Below are 19,023 nucleotides of genomic sequence, written 5' to 3' on the forward strand. Positions count from 1 at the left end.
ATAAAAAACAAGTAACATGCAAATTATCTTAGGTAAGATGAGTATGGTAATTATATTTTTTTTTTATTACATATCTAGTTCTTTATCTAGAACTCTAACTACTAGTTAAGTTTTTTAGTTATCATAAAACTAAGTAATGAGTTGTATTTTTTTTTATGCTCGGTTCACGAGATATCCCTCATGATACCAATATTAACCTTTTCATGGTTAGAATATTATTGACCAACCTCTTTTTTTCTCGTTTATTTTATAGCTATGTTTTCTCTCCTATTAGAAAATTTAGGAGACAAAATGTGATAAAAATAAAGTTTATGGCTAAAATATAAGACTAAGAAACTTTAAGGACCAAATAAATGCTTAAATAGAAACTTTAGGGGTCAAACTAAATATTTTTACATAATCTAATAGTGAGTTTTTTGTTTTTTATTTTTGTTTATTTTGTTTCCTTTTCTTTCTATTTTTCTTAATTATCACTATGAATTATTTTTCATAAAATTATTCTTTAATTCAACTTTATAATTTTCAAAGACACTATACATATATAAATTTTTCGAACGAATTTTAAATTTTTTTTCTTAATAATGAATTTTATTAAGTAATTATACTATTGTGGTGAATAGTAATTTATGTTTAGATTCACAATGAATTTTCCATGCATTTTAAGTTTTTTTTTTCTTAATAATGAAAATGATTTTTTTCTTAGTTTATTTTTTTACTTGTAATTAAACTTTGTCCCCAGTGGTTTTTTGTTTTTTCTTAGTATGGGCTTGTTATGCTTGTTTCATAGAAGTGGGATATAGCCTTACAACATCCCCAGAAGCAAACTCCAAGTCTAGAACTTAGACTATGTGAAGCTCCGGCCCACAAACTAGTTTGGGCTTCAGTGGCCCATTAAATCTCTATTACTCTAGATTTCACATCTTGAAGATATCTACGATGCTCATGTATGCATATTATCTTCCAATAATTTTTTTAAATTTTTTTTTTTTTTGAATTCTATATGTTCTAGCATTGACATTACAGAAAAGGCCAGCTTCTTCTCAATCGTTCCAATCCCACTTGTTTTCCAGTAGGATAATAATTTGTTTTTAAACAGCGACGACGACTTAATATTTGATTATTTAGTACAAATATTTGATTATTTGGCAGCTCCCGATGATCTTGTCCACAATTTGTTGCATCTAATTAAACACTAATCTTCTTAAATTTAAGTATTCTAGAATGTATTGTTATTATTACTTAATTAGAAAGACTTTGCCCACCACATTACCATATATATTTATATCTTCTTAACCTTTTATTATAATGAAATTAAGTTATTCATTGAAATGATTTATTTATTTTTACTTTTAAAAAATATATTTATTTTTAATTTATTTTGATATGATGATATCAAAAATAACTTTTTAAAAATAAAAAAAATAATTCATTTATAAATAAAAAATATTTTACAAAGCATATTATATTTTTAAACACCATTTTTTTAATTATAAATATCTATTATAATAAGACAAAAGTTTGAGTCTACCTAGAGGATAACACATGGGCCGAGTAAATTAATGTCTTGTTGCTAATTGTTTGATCGAGGATCGATGTCCTTTTAGGTGGTTAGTTTTTGTTTTGTTTTCTAGGGTTTGTGTTTCTTTCGAATGCATTGTCAAAGGAAGAGCTCTGCATGCTTGTTTTTACTCGTGTTGTGGTCACACTTTGCATCATTATGGGCCATCTGATGTAACTACTCCCACCTCTCAACATTTAGTTCAGGAAAGCACAACCACATGATTACCACTTCCTTCCTTTTTTAATCGTCTCCGACATTGATATGTGCGTGGAAGAACAAGCAACAAGTTTTGTATTCAACGCATCTTTAATTAATTTTATTCGTGCACGACTGTGATCCCTCCAGATTTACTCATGAAATACAAAATATATATTCCCTTCTTTTTTTTCTTCGAATTTATCTATAAATTATCACTGGAAATACATAGCTTTCTTCCTTCTTCAAGAGATTTTTGGATAAACTTTTACGTATATAGAGCCAGCGTAGCGCAGCAGATATGTATAGAGCCAATCGGATCTCAGATTAATGGATTGGTGATGGTCAAGAGCTTCATGTAATCCCTTCTGTGTAACTTTAAAGCAGAAGACAGTTTATGTTGATAGCGCTTAAAATTATTTCAAAATGAGTTTTTGTTTTTTATATTTTTGATATTAGTTCATCAAAACCTAAAAAAAAAAAAGTAATAAAAATTATCCAAAAACAAAAACATAAGCAATTCCAAATACACCGTTACTCCACTCCTACATAACTGTAAGAATCTGATAGTTACAAGGTGCTTCTTCTTTCTGATGTCATAACGTTGTCTGAAGGGACTGGAGTTTCACAAATAATGTGGACTCATGAAGGCTGCATTGTAAAATAAGTGTTTTTTCACCGGTTTTTTAATATTTATTCTTGGAAACGTTATTGAAATTATATTTTTTAAATTTTATTTATTTTTATTTAAAATTAATTTTTATATATTTTTAAATCATTTCAATATGCTGATATCAAAAATAATTTTAATAAAACAAAAAATATATTATTTTAATATATTTTTAAAATAAAACAATTTAAACCGAAACAACTCCTACACTGCTAAATACCCTTGTCATCACAAAATCAAACTCACTTTGATTGAGCATGGAAACATCCCTAATAATGTCATATATAAAACTTCCCCACTGAAACACTTCCCTTTATCAGAGCATTAAGAAGAAAAGACCAGGGACTGGAAAATATATATATATATATATATATATATAATTCACTAAGGAAGTGTTTGTTTCTGCGTTTGTAACTGCGTTTTGGCAAATTTCAATTTTTTTTTTTTTTTTTTTTACTAAAATTAAGTTACGGTTGTACTTTTTGGATCGTTTTTGATGTGCTGATGTCAAAAATGATTTTTAAAAAAATAAAAAAAACATCATTTGCATGTATTTCGGCACGAAAAGCTATTTGAAAAGCAACCGCTACCACACTGCCAAACACGCTCTAAATAATAGAGCCAGAAAATTAGATAAAGGTTAGATCCATCTCCTATCTTTCTAACATGATTACGAGCTAAAGAGATTGATACAGAAACATTGTTTGTCCGCCTACCCTAGCAAAGATTCCTTCCCTTCTAGATTTTATATTAACAATTCCATGCAAATAGTTTTGTAAGCTTTATAATATTGCAGAGTCTGGTCCAAATGGTTAGGTATCTGTCTTAAATCAGGGGCGTAAATGATTTTGTTCAACTTATTTTACTTAAAACAGAATTAATTATAAGAGACAGGACCTTTATATCCGGATATTATGCAATCATTATAAATTAAGCCAATTGTTCGATTTTAATTTTGAAGATCTGCTACACCAAACATATATGCCATGTTCATCTGGCAATTGGATTGTAATGGTGAGTGGAAGTTGCTATTTGTGTTCACAAATTCATACATTTCGTCAAGTGCTCCTCTAGTGTTCTTTTAACAATCGTTTGAAATTGAATATTCTATACGTTTGTGAGTCAATTGTTCTCTCAATCCCAGTTTGTCAATTTGCGTAAGAAATAATAATAAGACAGTTGTATTTGGTTAGAACTAGCGTATTCTTCCGTGCTCTCCAGCGGATTAATATCAATTTTTCTAAAATATAAAAAATATATTAAAAATATAAAAAATATTTTAAATATCCTAGGTCGGTTATACTAGACTCAAAGTACTTTGAGTTTGGCATTCACAAGGGTCTTGGGCCTAGCAATCCATGTCAGACCCAAGCAAATAACAAACAAGTAGATAAAATTATGCACTTTAGTTATAATTTGAGAGCAAAAAAAAAAAACACAAACAATCAATTACCGATGACAATCCAACCATGATATGTTTACACAAGCCATACCATGAGAAAGAGGGCATGTCTGTGCATCTAGTTATACGGTGGATGGCCAAATTTGATCACCAGAAAGCGTTTCATGCACCTCTTTAATTGCGCAGATGCCACCCACTCGCTGGGATGTGTTAAACACACACCAGCAGCTTTTCGATTAAAAAATAAAATATACATACAACGTGAAAATACTAAAACACCTATCATAGTCCTCTTAATTACAATCATACCCATGTAAATTTCACTATCGCAATTCACAATAATCTGTGTCTAAAATTATAGTGAAATCCTCACACCATTTAGCTTTTTTATATATATATAAAAAAGTAAATATATAACACACTAGCTTGTTAAGTGTTATGATATAACGTGTTTTTTCAAAAGTATTTTTTATTTGAAAATATATTAAAATAAATTTTTTTTATTTTTTTTTACAATAATACATTTAAACCATCTATTTAAAACTTAAAATAAAAAGAAGATGTTTTTAAAATAAATATTATCACACTCCACTCCGAACTTGACAAGGGGACATGTATGCTCATCGTGTTCAAAATTGAAGAGAAACCAATGAATTGTAAGAGAAGTAATGTTAAGGCTTTGAAAGTCAAGATATCAAAATACAAATTTGATGTTTCTTTCTTTCACTTTCCCTATCCTTTTCGCTAGAAAGGATCCATAATGCCAACGTCTATCAAACAGAAAGAGTAATCACTTGATTCTTTGTGTTGTTCACAATTGCTGATAAAAAAAGGCAAGAAAGAAAATCCCCACCGGAAAATTCATGGCCGCCAGCCACCCATTATGCGTATCTCGCACAAAAAGTAGGAAAAATGTTTCTTTTCAATTAATCCAATATAGAGACGGGAGAGGGAAATCTTGGGCTGTGGGTGCTGCAATGATGAAATGTCTCTATTGCAATCTTGGGGATAAGCAGAGACTACAACTCATGCAAGCACAGTTCCTTACGCACAAGCAAGCATGCTGATATGGTGGCTCCTCCATAATAAACTCACTTTTCTTCTGGCAATTGATTATATGTCTGACCGGCGCCCCTCCATTAAGGTCCGGTATGATAAGTATATCCTTGATGACCTAGGCGTGATCACTACCTTGCATCATAACCATATAGTAGATGGTCAATGATATAAGGTTCAGATTCAGAAATTTACTCTTTTTATACTTTCAAATTCGAGTTTTATTATTGTTAATATTGATGATCATTAGAGGTTTACCTGATTATTAATTTTAGAATTTATAAAAATTAGTTAAAGTATACATAAACTGGTCCGGACATTCCACATGAATAAAAAAAAAAATTGTTAATCATATAATTTCCAAGTGTTTGCAGTACCTTACAAAGGCCGCTAATTATATAATTTCTGGGTGTTTGCAGTTGTGATAGAGATTGTTTTATAAAAAAACATATTAAATTTTTAAAAAATAAAATTTAAAAATTATTTTTAATATCATCATATCAAAATATTAAAAAAATATTTTTTAATATTTACCACATGCATGCAATTCCTCATTTGGCTTGTAAGTATTCGTTTTAATAGTCTCCAAGGTGCGTAGTATGGTGGCAAAGGGCTTGAGATCTGCATAGCAGGTCTCGAGTTCAAGTCAGGGCATGCACCTCTTATAAGAGCCTAGAACATCCGAAGTTTTACTCACTCACCTGGACTCATAAAATACCTTTTCCGGTAGGTAGGGTTTCCTCAAATCCAAAAAAAAAAAATATTCATTTTAATAGTTTTTTTATTAAGTGGTCTAAATTCAAATTACACCATCAATTCTTTTAGCTAAATTAAATATTTTTGTAAAAGTAAAACTATAGATTCGTCCAGTATTTCAAGTTAAAATATCTTTCAACTAAATGCATCGAAGAATTGATATAAAATTATTGCCAACCCTTCAAGCTGAGTGATTGAATATTCTCTTATTTTTAGAGAGTTTAGCACTTAGAAGCATTAAATTATAGAATCCTTGAACGAGGGGGTACTTGGCAAGGCAGAGCGGTAGCCTCCGGATAGCCCTGAGATCAAACAGTGTGGCAAGTACACTACACATAAAAGAGTTCTGCCACCCTCTGTAATGGAGGGCTAGCACTTGTACCTCCTGCCGGCCTCCAAATCCAGTCGAGCCAACCCTAATCCAGTAGGGAAGACAAAGTTGTTGTATCTAGCTAGCAGTCCCTAGCTTGGTTAGGGTCCAGCCAAGTTTATATTTGTAAACAATATTGAAAATATAATGACAAGTTTATATTTTTAACTTGAAAAAATACTATACTATATTTGTAATAATATTTAAATTTACGACACCAACTAAATTTAAAAATGTAAAAAAATAATTTTAATATTTTACATTATTGAAAAGTGCTTGAACATAATTTCAGATCTGTATTATTTGGAAAACAGTGAGAAACTTTTATGGAGAAATTATGTAAAACTTCTCAAATATGTTTTTCAGACTTATTCTAAATCTTGGATGAGAAAATATTATATTTAAATAAAAATTTATAATTTTCTTTTTTCCAACTCCTATTTTCTTGAAAATTAAAATGTTTTTCCGACCAGCAATGAAAGAGAGCAAAGTTTGAAATAGTGTGCACGTAGCCCAAGGAAAACCTGTAGAGACTTTTATTTTTATTTCTAATATTAATTTAAACGATTAGAGACTTTATTTTTATTTCTTCTATTAATTTAAATTATTAATGCCCTACCAGTTCTAGAATCTGGGTGGATTCTCATTCACATAGTTCTGTCAAGATCACAAGTCAGAAAAGGACAAGGGAGGAGGAAACAGCAGCAAGCAACAAAGGGTAACCATCCATCAATCACTTGTCCACGTATTCAAGAGAAATTATGAATTAATATATTTTATTTAAATAAGTTTTCTTAAATAAAAAAATCATAAGATTATATAAATTAATAAGTAATTAGAATTAATATAAAAAAAAAACACCTAAATGATTTGATTAGTTTAAACCCCTTTACTTAATTAAACAACATATTCATTTTTTTCAGGTTTAACTTAACCAAAATATCCTTAAAAAACAATAGCTTACTAGCCTTAAATTAATGTTGTAATAAAAATAGAAGAAAATTATTTTGATATCCTTGACGTCAGGAGGAGGACTGGGGTTGGATCAAATTCCTTTAAAAAAAAAAATGTAGCTATTGTCAATATTTTTATAGGAGCAAAATATTTTCTTACTATGATTAAATATTTTTTAAAATAAAACAGATGGTGAATTAAAAGTGTTAGTTAACATTGAAAAAGTTAACAATAATTAGATACCAAGTAAAGAAGTTGAAAAGACACTAACTCAGGCCTTTAAATCGCATAGGTTTTATTAAGGGTAAGAAAAACACTACAACACTGATTAAATAGAAAAAACTAAAAAAAAATTCAATTAAATTGATTAGAATTTTAAAAAATCCATCCGATTCAGTTTTATTTTATAAACTTGAAATCAAAAAAAACTAAATCGAACCGAACTCAAACCGAAAAAAACTTAAAAAGAAAATTAAGTTAAACCGGAAAAAAATCAAGCTAAAATAAAAAAAACCAAAAAACCGAGCCAACTAAAATCATGCCAAAACTTTCTTGAAAATAAAGAAAAAATCAAATAGTATTTCAACAAATAACACTAAAAATATTTAGCCATAGAATAAAAAACATTTAAAAAATCAGAAGGGTTTGCATAAAAAAGAATGATTGCTAATATAATAAAGAAAAAGACTATCATCTTATAAAAAAAAAATATTGAAAATTTAATTGTATCTAATAACAAAAATTCAAATTATTTTTTATTTAATGTATTTGAATGGATTCAATTGTAAAATATAGATAAAAAACAAAAACAAAAAAAAAAATAGCCCAGATATATGAGCCTACATACCAAACCTATTTAGATGAGGCTTGACCCTTGCACCAACCTTTCTTTGTTAATATTAAAGGAAAATGATGAGACATCTATTCTTTATTTTATATCTTTTTTAAACAAAAGCACATGCAACACATCTTTTGTTATTCCAAATTCCAGCAAATAGAAGGTCATTGAAAAGTGAGGCAACGTATTTTATACACAAAACTTTATTTTTAACTTATTTTTTATTTAAAAAAAATCTAAAAAACATTCTAAAAACTTTAATAAACTCAATTATGACCTTAAATAATTTAAAAATCAATAAAAAAAATCTAAAATCAACCTGAATTTTTTTAAAAAATTCCAATCTCATATCTATTCTCTCAAATAAGGTAGATATAAAAAAAACATCTCAGTAGAAATTTTTTTGTCAAATTAAATAAATTAACAAGAAAATTGATTTTTTTTTAAGTTAGAATTAGTGTCAACAATGATTCACCCTTTCTCCAGTTTAAATATGGTGATTTTCTTTTCTCTCTCCAACTAAAAAACTAAAAAGTAAAGAAATTAAGTTTTTAGAGCAAAAGTGAATTTTTGAAAACAAAAAATATTGTAACTATATCATTTAGAAAATAGAAGGACCAAAATCTAGTTTCCCATGTTTTTCACTTTGATCTTTTAAATTTAAATCTTTTCGTCCCTCGACAAATTAGAAGAATTTAGAGTGTGCAAGATATTTATTATACAGTTAAACCCTTACCTCTCTTAGTTTTTTCTATATTCATATCATGTAATCGAGTACCCTATCTTTCATTGAAGTATCAATTTGTTCTTGTTATTATTATTATTATTATTATTATTTATCATTGACACCTTTAAAAATCCATGTGATTAGTTGTAAAACTTAATCATTGGGTTCATAGTTCCGACAATGTTCTCTCCTTTTCCTATTATCCATCATCACTCCTTCCCCGCGTCTTATTTAGTGTCTTCTTTTTCAAAACACTATTAAGAGTATTATTAAATGCACCAACAAAAATCCTTTTTTTCTAATAGTTATAGTTCAAGGAAAAAAAAATAAAGAGAGAAGAGGTGAAGAGAATTAGTACAAGAGAGAAAGGAAAGAAAGGGCAAAGAATTTCCCTTATCTCAACTTTCATTCTATTTGAATAATTTAAATATAAAAAAGTGTTTGTAAGCATGAATCAACCTGTATTTTAAAAAAATTAATTTTTTTAGCTAAAAATTATTTTTTTATGTTTTGGATCTTCTTGATACACTAATTTAAAAAAAAATAAAAAAATATTATTTTGATGTATTTCAATATGTAAAGCATTTTAAAAAATAATCGCAACTACACTCACAAACAAGCTTTAAAAAGTGACTTCTCTTATTCAAGTTTCTCCTTCCAAAATTATTAAATTAAAACCATAATCCCAACACTCCATAATTAATTTCTAACTCCTATTCGATATGAGTATAAATTTGGATATAAAGAAGAAAATAAATTAAATTTCAAGAGGAGAATAATGGGGCCCTTTACACATGCAACTCCCCTCCTTGGTCTCTAGCTTTTATTCCCCTTAATTCTTTATAAAAAGAAATAGTATAGTTAGAATAATATTAATATTAGCATCATAATCACATATAATTATTTTTCTTTTAAGTAATTTGAACCACCAAAAAAAGAGGGTGACCCTCCATGCTTTTATGATTGCAGCATTAATTGTTCGAGGCATTAATTTGATTTCATGATCAACTCATCTAATCTTGATATCTTGATGATTGCAGCTTTGTTCGAGGCATTTGATTTCATAGAATAGCCATATATATGATTTACACATTTTGTATTTTAATATCCAAAATGCCTCTTGTATCAGTATCTTGTCCATTCTTATATTTTAAATAATGTATCCAATGAGTCCTTATATGTATAATTGCACTTTTCTTTTAATTTTTAGTTAGATCTCAAACATGTTTTTTTTTTTTTTACCATGATGTAATACTCAAATTAATAAATTTACAAATGTTAACTATGCTTTAAGTTTAATTTTTAAAACCAAATGATTCCCCTCTATCTAAGTCATGAATGCAAAATAAATACATAATAATTTGGTTTTTATATGTTTAATTAATACATGACAACCAAACATATTTAAAATAAACCTTAAATCCTAATAATACACACACACACGTGTGTGTATGTGTATATATATAATGTTTTTAAGATATTATACATAGTTTTTTTATATATAAAAAGAAATTAACTAAAATTATGATATTGCAATCATTTAAATTAACTAATTTTTCTCAAATGAGTTTCACATTAGTTTTAAATTTGGTTTTCATATGAATTACTTGTTATTTTAATATATTATGTAGCTAACCAGTTGGTTATATGTGATTTTATTATATTTATTTAAATACATATTTATTATTAATAAAAATTTAATTTATTTTTAATATTTATATAATATTAGATTAATGAATCTAAAATTAAGAAGATGATTAATATAATTATTAAGAATTTATTGGACCCAACCTTTAGAATACAAGGATATATAAGCTACTTAAAGGCATTTTTTATATCAAAATATATCATAGTAAATCATGTTATTTTTTTTTTTTAGTTTGGATGGAAAAAAATAGAAGAAACGATATATTGGAGAAAGGTTCTTTATTTAGGGTTAAATTGACACAATTAGAGATAAAAATATATATATATATATATATATATATATATATATATTAAAAACTCACCCCATTTTATAAAAAAATACTAAATCATTTCCCGTTATAAAATTATAGCCTTATATATTAGAAACTAATGATGAAAATTTTAATTTGTTGGATTCAACAATGTTTATGTATCCAAAACCGGGTGAGAATCAAGAAACATTATTCTTTTTCAACCTTTTTTATTTTTTAGTGAAGAAAATTTTCTGGTTTGGTCTATTGAGAAGTTGTGTGACCTCTCATTAATTAGGATTTCAAGAGGTATTATATATACGTACTTAAAGGTATTAATGGAATGTACTTGTAATTGAATTATGTATTTAAATAGTATTTGCTTTGTGTAAAATATTTTTTAAACTTTTTTATCTTTGATTTTTATAAAATGTTTTACCATTATTCAATAATCCATCAGCAATGCCATCTAATAATTTCAACTTACTTCACATTTATCATCACAACACCCCTTGTTCACTTTTATTGTGTTAATATCAGCAGTATAGTTTTGAAACTTGATCCGGCCAGATGGGTTAATTTGGGACTAGAACTGGATTGAGTTGAAAAAAAAATAAAAAAAGAAAAAACACGGTGTAATTGGGTTGACCCGACAAGATCCAGTCAAAAATCCAGTTACAATCTATTGACTTTTTTTTTTTATTAAAATAATGTCATTTTATTTTTTTTTAAAAAAAAAATTAACATGAACAATTTAATAACCCAATTAAAATTTGGATCTGAATCTTCAACCGGATTAGATCTGAAAATTAATGATTAGCAGCACTTGCTGCCAATATTAACACAGTAAGGTTTTTTTTTTTTTTTTTTCACAAGTATCTTGGTCATATTATCTGATCATTTAACCAAATTCTAAAAGCACCCTCCATGCTTTATACACCACAACAAAAAAATACTTTTAGCCTAGACAAAGTGAACATGGTGCTTTTTCTTAAAAAGAGTACACTGTGCACTGAAACAAGAAAAGACCTTTTGTGATCTAATTCCCATGCCTGGCTACTGCATCAAATCATTCACGGGGAATGGTAAAGTGCGTGCGACAAAAGAAGATAAAGCTACAACAACGATGGAGAAATCTTTTTTCACGAGAGTAGTTTGAAAAGAGGGACATGGTGGCCTGGGTTCGGAGCAAGAGAGGACAATTATGATTGTGGTTTGGAACAGACTCAGATGGGTTGGAGCCTTTGCCTTTTTATTTCTTAATTTTTTTATTATTATTAATATAGATATTTGGAGTAATTTACATGTATCTCAACTAATTATATGAATTTTAAGGTTATTAATCATATAAATTTTCAATAATTTTAAGATTTATAAGACTCTAATTAATAATTTAAAAAAATTAAATTTAAAATATAACCAGTTAAATTACATTCTTGTAATTCTTTTGTCTAATCTTTAAATAGCCATATTATAGCTATACTTGCTTCAAAGTTTGTAATTTAGGGTTTGGTTTTGTTCCCACCATAGTTTTAAAACCCGACCCGGTTATTGACCCGGTTCAGTGATCGGGTCACGGGTCAGATGGGTTGACCCGGATCAACCAAGAAAAAAGCATGGCAGTATGGTACCCCTCTCCTGCCCTCTACTGTCTCTCCCATCTTTCTCCAATTTCAACACGAATACTTCATCTTCTCTCTATGTACCCATCCAAACTCCCATCTTTCTCCAATTTCAACACAAATACTTCCTCTTCTCTCTCTGTACCCATCCAAAGAAACAACCAAGTGAAGAAGAGAGTAAAAAAGAACGAAACTCACGTTATAGTAAAGCTCTCCTGTAAGCTCAACAGAGGGAAGAATCTTTAAAAGATGTTTCAATTTGAAACAGAGGATAGCGAAAGAAGATAGAAAAATGAATTCGATCAACAACTCATCTAACCTTATTCTCAGACTTGAAAAAACGATCCTTATTGAAGAGTCTTCTGCTCCTCTGTTCTTTTTCGCGTCTGAAATGGGTTTGAAGATTTCTTGAATTAGGTTTGAAATTAATTAAGTCTTCTCACAATCTCACTTCTGCACTGCGTTCATTCATCTGCTCATCTCGACGTCGTTTCGATCATGAAGATATTAAAAAAAATTAAACCCGGGTCTCAGCCGGGTTTGCCCGGGCCGGCTGGGTCCCGGGCCGACCCTCCGGGTCGACCGGGTCTGGCCGGGCAAATTCCCAGCCTATTTTTTGCTTAGACCCGGCCCGGCCACAGACCCGGGTCGGTCGGGTCCCGAGTCGACCCGCCGGGCCGGGACGGGTTTTAAAACACTGGTTCCCACGGATCTTGGATTGGGTTCTACAGAATTTGATGCCACTATCTTTCAAGGATGGACACGGTTGTGTTTCCGAGGTGTGAAGCTAAGAAAATTCTTGCATAAAAGTTTATTCTTCTTTTTTTTTTGTTGTTGTTTTTTATTTATTTATTTATCTAACAGAATTTGATCATCATTGAATTAGGAAGATGCTATGTGAGGTCTCTGTAGGTTAGGCCACTAGCTCTCCATCTTGTAGACCATTGAGGCGTGAAGCTTATATCATTATCGACTCAAGGAACTGGATTCGTCTTCTTTTTGGACCACATAACTTAGATAAGAAGTTGTGATGCCTTCCCCCCGGTTTTTAGTTTTTATTTTTAACTGCAGATAAAACTTTTAAACTAGGGGTGAATAAAAAAAAACATGTGATAAAAAAAAAAAAAATCAAGCAAGGAAATCACACTAGAAAAAATATATATATATATAAAATAATTTCCACTAAAAAATATATCAAAATAATACATTTTTTATTATTTTTTAAACATCATTTTTTATATCAACACATCAAATGATTTAAAAACACTAAAAGAATATATTAATTTAAAATAAAAAAAATTAAAATTTTAAAATTTTTTAAAAATATTTTTAAAACATAAAAATAGGTTCTAACTTAAATAAAATATTCAAAAACAGAAGCTAATTTTACCCAACATAAAAGCCAAAAAACCCTAAACTAACTAAACACAAGTTACAAAACCAAAGACAACTTCTTTCCTCTCTCTTTCTCTCTGGCCCATCTCCGACAGCACAGACCACATTTCCTTGATTCCTTTCCTCTCCCCCTACTAGGGGGTGTTTGGACATGCATTACAACTGGATTTTCGAAAATTAAATGAGAGAGAGAGAAAAGGAGAATGTATAAAGAAAAACTTAAATATAATCTGGTTGTATTAAATTATTTAAATAAATATTCATATTGACATATAACATGTTGCATTTTTTTTTGGGTCATCACATTCATGCTAGGACTATAATATTATTTTACTTAACATATAAATATAAATACTCATATTATATGGTTTGTAATTATCTAGCCTAAATGTACTCTAACACATATATATGTTGTATTTAATATCAGTTTCTTAAAGATATAGAATCATTGTACTCTATCTATCTATATCTAATTCTTAATATATTTGTATGAATGAAGTTATTTGAAAAACATTGATTGATGAGGGAAATGATCTATAATGATTGGATCATGTAAATAAAATTGTGTTGAAATATAAAATAGAATTAGTTATAATTTAGAACCTCCTATTATAGAGAAAATTCTATCAAAATTTCATCAAATATTTTGATGAAATTTTAAGTATACATTTGTTTATATATATATAATTACTTGTAAATCTTCCTGGCAATAATTGAAAATGTTACAGGTTTGTTTTTTTATTGGGTAACTAAATCTTATAATTTAGATCATGAATTTTAAAAGTTATTTTCATTTGACTTCAATTTTTTTTAGATTGATTTTTTTTCTTTCAAGTTTTGCATATAAGATTAGGTTATTGAGCCTTTAGCTTCTTTATTTTTATTGTTTATACATATATATATATATATATATATATATATATATAATTATCCTGATCTCATACACAGGATTGCATGTTAATCAAATAATCTTGAGTTAACTCAATTTTTTTATATATAATTTTTTTGTAATTGATTTTTTTTAAAATTTTCCTTTCATTATTTAGTTTTCTTCAAAGTTGACCTTCATTATTAAGTGTTCATTTTTTTTTCTAAGTTAATTTTTTTGTTTTTTTTGGTTGTTTTCTTTTATATATATATATATATAATTAAATTAATTAAGCTTATGAAACCTATTGAAAACACTATCATCCCCTACGCATCCTTTTTTTATGTTAAAACAAATTTAACTCGATTCATGGGGCAATGCAAGCTATCTATCTAATTCATTTCTATAATATTTCAAGACATCCATCACACGAATCATGCTAGACATCTTTGTCTTTTGTTTAATTCATGGTATGCATCATAAGAAGCAAATAACAAGTATAATTTAACAATATCAATATGCAAAAAAATCATTTTAATGGTGACCACCCCTTCAAAGGCAATATATATATAACAATACACTCAACAAGAATTGATAAATACTTTAATAACATAAATAAAATAAAATTCAAAAATATTATAAATAGACTAAATCATATCCTTAATAATAATATTTGGCTCATAATTAAATTATTACAAATCAAAATCATTATAAATTGCATGGTGAAAATGAAAAAAAAGAAAAAAGAACAGTGCACGGAAAAAACTCTTCTCTAGTCCAAAAAAATAAAAAAATAAAATCCTAAAGTTAATATTATTTTCTAATAAAGTAACCTGTCTGGTTAACTAAGGCCAACAAATTATAGAAAATCTGGGGCTGTGTTTATTTTAGGAAAAAAAATTCAATTTTCTTAAGAAAACTTTTATAAAAAACACAAAACTAAAGAAAACATGTTTCCTAAATCTCTATTGGAAAAGTGTGTTTTCTAATTATCCAGTTTCCTAGAAAATTAGAAAACACCAAAATGATTTTTTTTTTTTTAATTCTCCACTATAAAATATAAGTGTCTTGTTTGGTCACCTAATATTTTATGATCATTCCTTTTAATATTTCAGTTTAATCCAAACAAAGTCCTTGTTTTCAATTTTAAGAAAATTTGTATTTAGAAAACACGCTTCCTTAATTTTTCATAAATAAAAATTTTAGAATAAATAAAAAACTACATATAAAAAAAAAAACCCAATTTTCTAAAAGTAAAATTAAAAAAATATTACAGCAAAAATACTTGAGGCAAAGTAAGGACGATACGCTTACTTTATTTAAAAAAAAAAATTTCACATTTGTTAAAATTCAATTTTTTTTTTTCATGTTATTTTATAGTAAGTTAGGTTATGTTTGATTTTCTCATTTGAGGATATTTTCATCAGTTTGGATGAGAATATTTTACATAAAGATAGATTAAAAAGTGATTCTATATTCAAAGATAAACATGAAATATTTAACTAAAAATGAAATATAAGACAAGCTAAACTAATTCCTTCAATATTAGTTTTTCAGGCGGCCTTAATTACCCCATATGAAATGAGAGCTGTTTTTGGAATTTCTGAAGCTGCTGCGAGGGTTTGGATTCAATTTCCAAAAAAAAAAATTAAGCATTGACATGATTGTTTGGAAACGCGGGTTAATTTATATTTTTTAAAAAATTTGTTAAAAAATAATTTTTTTTTATATTTTAGATCATTTTGATGCGCTGATTTTAAAAAATAATTTTAAAAAAAATTAAAAAAATTATTTCTATGCATTTCTACATGAAAAATACTTTGAAAAACAACCACAAAAACACTTTTAAAACAAGATTATTAGAATATAGTTAGGTAATAGATGAAAGAGAAATGAATCAAATGATTATAGTTAAATGATAAATAGAAAAATAATGGAGTAAGAAAGTTGACATATAGCACCAAGGCATCATTTTCTTTTCTTTTACATCTAGCTTAAAGGGGTTAAATGCTTCCCACGGGTGGCAAAAGTTCAGACACATTTAAGCAGTTTAGAGTCCAATCCTTCTTTATCTCACAACACTTTGGTTAAAAGTTTAGAAGAATTTGATGTTAGAATTTTCAATCAATCATAACCTATATATAAAATATATGCCATAGCCCTTTTCGGGACTTTCTACCATTTATCCTCGAAACATCGGCGTGACAGGTACCATCATCCCGATCCACACCAGGCATGGAGTAAAGAGGTAAAGTAAGAAAATCACGCAAAACATTATCATAACATTGTAGTAAACTTTCTAAGCTAATTAAGCTTACTATTTTATGCAAGCCCTTTCACCTGTCTTGCTTTCTGCATCGCCTCTCTTTCTGCTAGTAGCTTAGGACATGTTTATTTTTTGAAAAGTTGTCTTTGAAAAACTATTTTTTTAATTTTTCTATGTTTGTTTGTTATTAGAAAAATTAATTAACAAAAAATATTTTCTAGTTAATGGAAAATACTTTCCGATCAATGAAAAACATTTTTCAGTCAAATTCAGTCAAAGAAAAATTTAGCTTGGTTTTCAGGAAAGTGTTTTCTCTTTAGCTGTGTTTGTTTTTCCTGAAAGTGATTTCCGGGAAATCACTTTCCAAATTTTTTTGTGTTTGTTTGCCATTAGAAAAGTTGGTCAATGGAAAATACTTTCTAGTAAAAGGAAAATTTGACTAGGTTTTCAAGGAAGTGTTTTCCTGAAAAATTTAGGGGGAAAACACTTTCCGGAAGTTGTGAAAAATTTTAAAATGTCATTATTTGCTGATTATATCAAATTTGATCCCCAAACTTTTGATTGCTATATATATTTTGTTTTGAATATTTATTTTTCAATTTCATCTCTTAAAATTTTATTTTTATATTAACTTTGTTCCTTATTTTTATAATTGCTATTTGTTTTTTCCTTATCATTTTTTTATTGAAATTTTTTATCTATTAAATTTGGTCCTCATTCTTTTGATTGTTACTTATTTTATTTGAAATAATTTATGAAATGTTGATTATTATTATTTTAATTTCTTTATCTTTCATTTTTTTTAATTTTTTAGATTTAATCTCTATTATTTTGATTATTATTTATTTTATTTGAGATAATTTATGAAATTTTTTTTTTTCAATTTCATTCTCATTCAACTTTTTAATTTGTAAGATTTGTTCCTCATTATTTTAATAAACTTGAGAAAAATAAAATATTAATAAGTTATTTTTCAGCTCATTTTTCATGACATAATCAAACACTGGAAATTGTTTTCCAACTTATTTTCTATTACACTACCAAACATCAAAAAATACTTTCTCGGAATTCACTTTTCCTGGAATTTACTTTCCAAAAAAAAACTATTTTTTAGCAAACAAACAAGGCTTTATTTGTGTTTCAAAAATATTTTTAAAAAATTTTAATTTTTTTTATTAACTTTAAATTAATATGTTTTTAATGTTTTCAAATTATTTTAATATATTGATACAAAAATAATTTTTAAAACATAAAAAAATTATTAATATATATTTTAATATAAAAATTTATTTAAAAAATAATTATAATTACACTATCAAACAATCTATACGCGAACGCACACTTTTGATAGAGAGCACATTTTTCATGTCCAAGTTATTATAGTCCTCGCTACCAAAGCTATGCCTACGCTATTGCCTCACTGTGCCGTGGGCAATATTTCAGCTGCATCTTTCTGTGTCTTGTGTGTTACAGCTAGCTAGCTATATCTGGAGGCTCTAGCTTAACATGAAATAGCCTTGCACCTTTGAGCTTCTTTCTGTTCAGAGTTTTGATGTTTTTTGGAATTAATTTCTTTAAATTCTTGGCTGTCGTTTTAAGTAATTAATTTTGTTTGACTTACGGGCCTGCGTCCGGTGGATGGTTGAGGAGTTTATCACCAATAATTTTGTCGTTAATTATTAATGAATAATGATTGATCATCGTAATTAGCGGTGGGAGAGTTAATTATTAAAGATGTTTTTTGAATCTTAAATAAATAAGGCCACCAAAGTGATTTGTTATTTACCTTGAATGAAAGAGCACCGGCGAGAGAGTTCATTATTAAAGATGTTTTTCTATAAATGTACTACAAATTTGGCTCTCTCACGGTCACATGTGAATGACTTGCATCTGTTTTTTTTTTTTTTCTTTAATTTCTATACATAGGAGGGTTTAGAGCTCAAAGATTTTTACAAAAGAAGGGAAGAGACTAATTAATACCAATTTAACTACTTACTATTATTATTATTATTATCAATTAGGAATTGTTTAAACCTTATTAGAGTTGGTATAGATCATTATTAGAGCTTTAATCTATCATTGAACCTTTAAATATTGAAATGGTTATATAATATGATATTATAATTTCAATAATCAAACCCTCAGCAAATTCTAATGCTAAAATTAAAATGGGCATTTGCAAGTTTAAAATATAAAAGATTTTTATTTAAAAATATATATTTAAAAATAATATAAAATTATTTTTAAAACCTCATCAATCAACACTTCTTTTTTATACTAAAATCATTAATCGATAAGTCTAAATAAAAATAAAGGATATATCAAGCTATTATTCACGAGTTTGTCTGAATTATTTTTATAAACTGAGTTTGGTTAGTAAATAAGTTACATCTTCTCATGTTATTT

This window comes from Populus alba, chromosome 11 (assembly GCF_005239225.2).
Source record: "Populus alba chromosome 11, ASM523922v2, whole genome shotgun sequence".
NCBI classification, from domain to species: Eukaryota; Viridiplantae; Streptophyta; class Magnoliopsida; order Malpighiales; family Salicaceae; genus Populus; species Populus alba.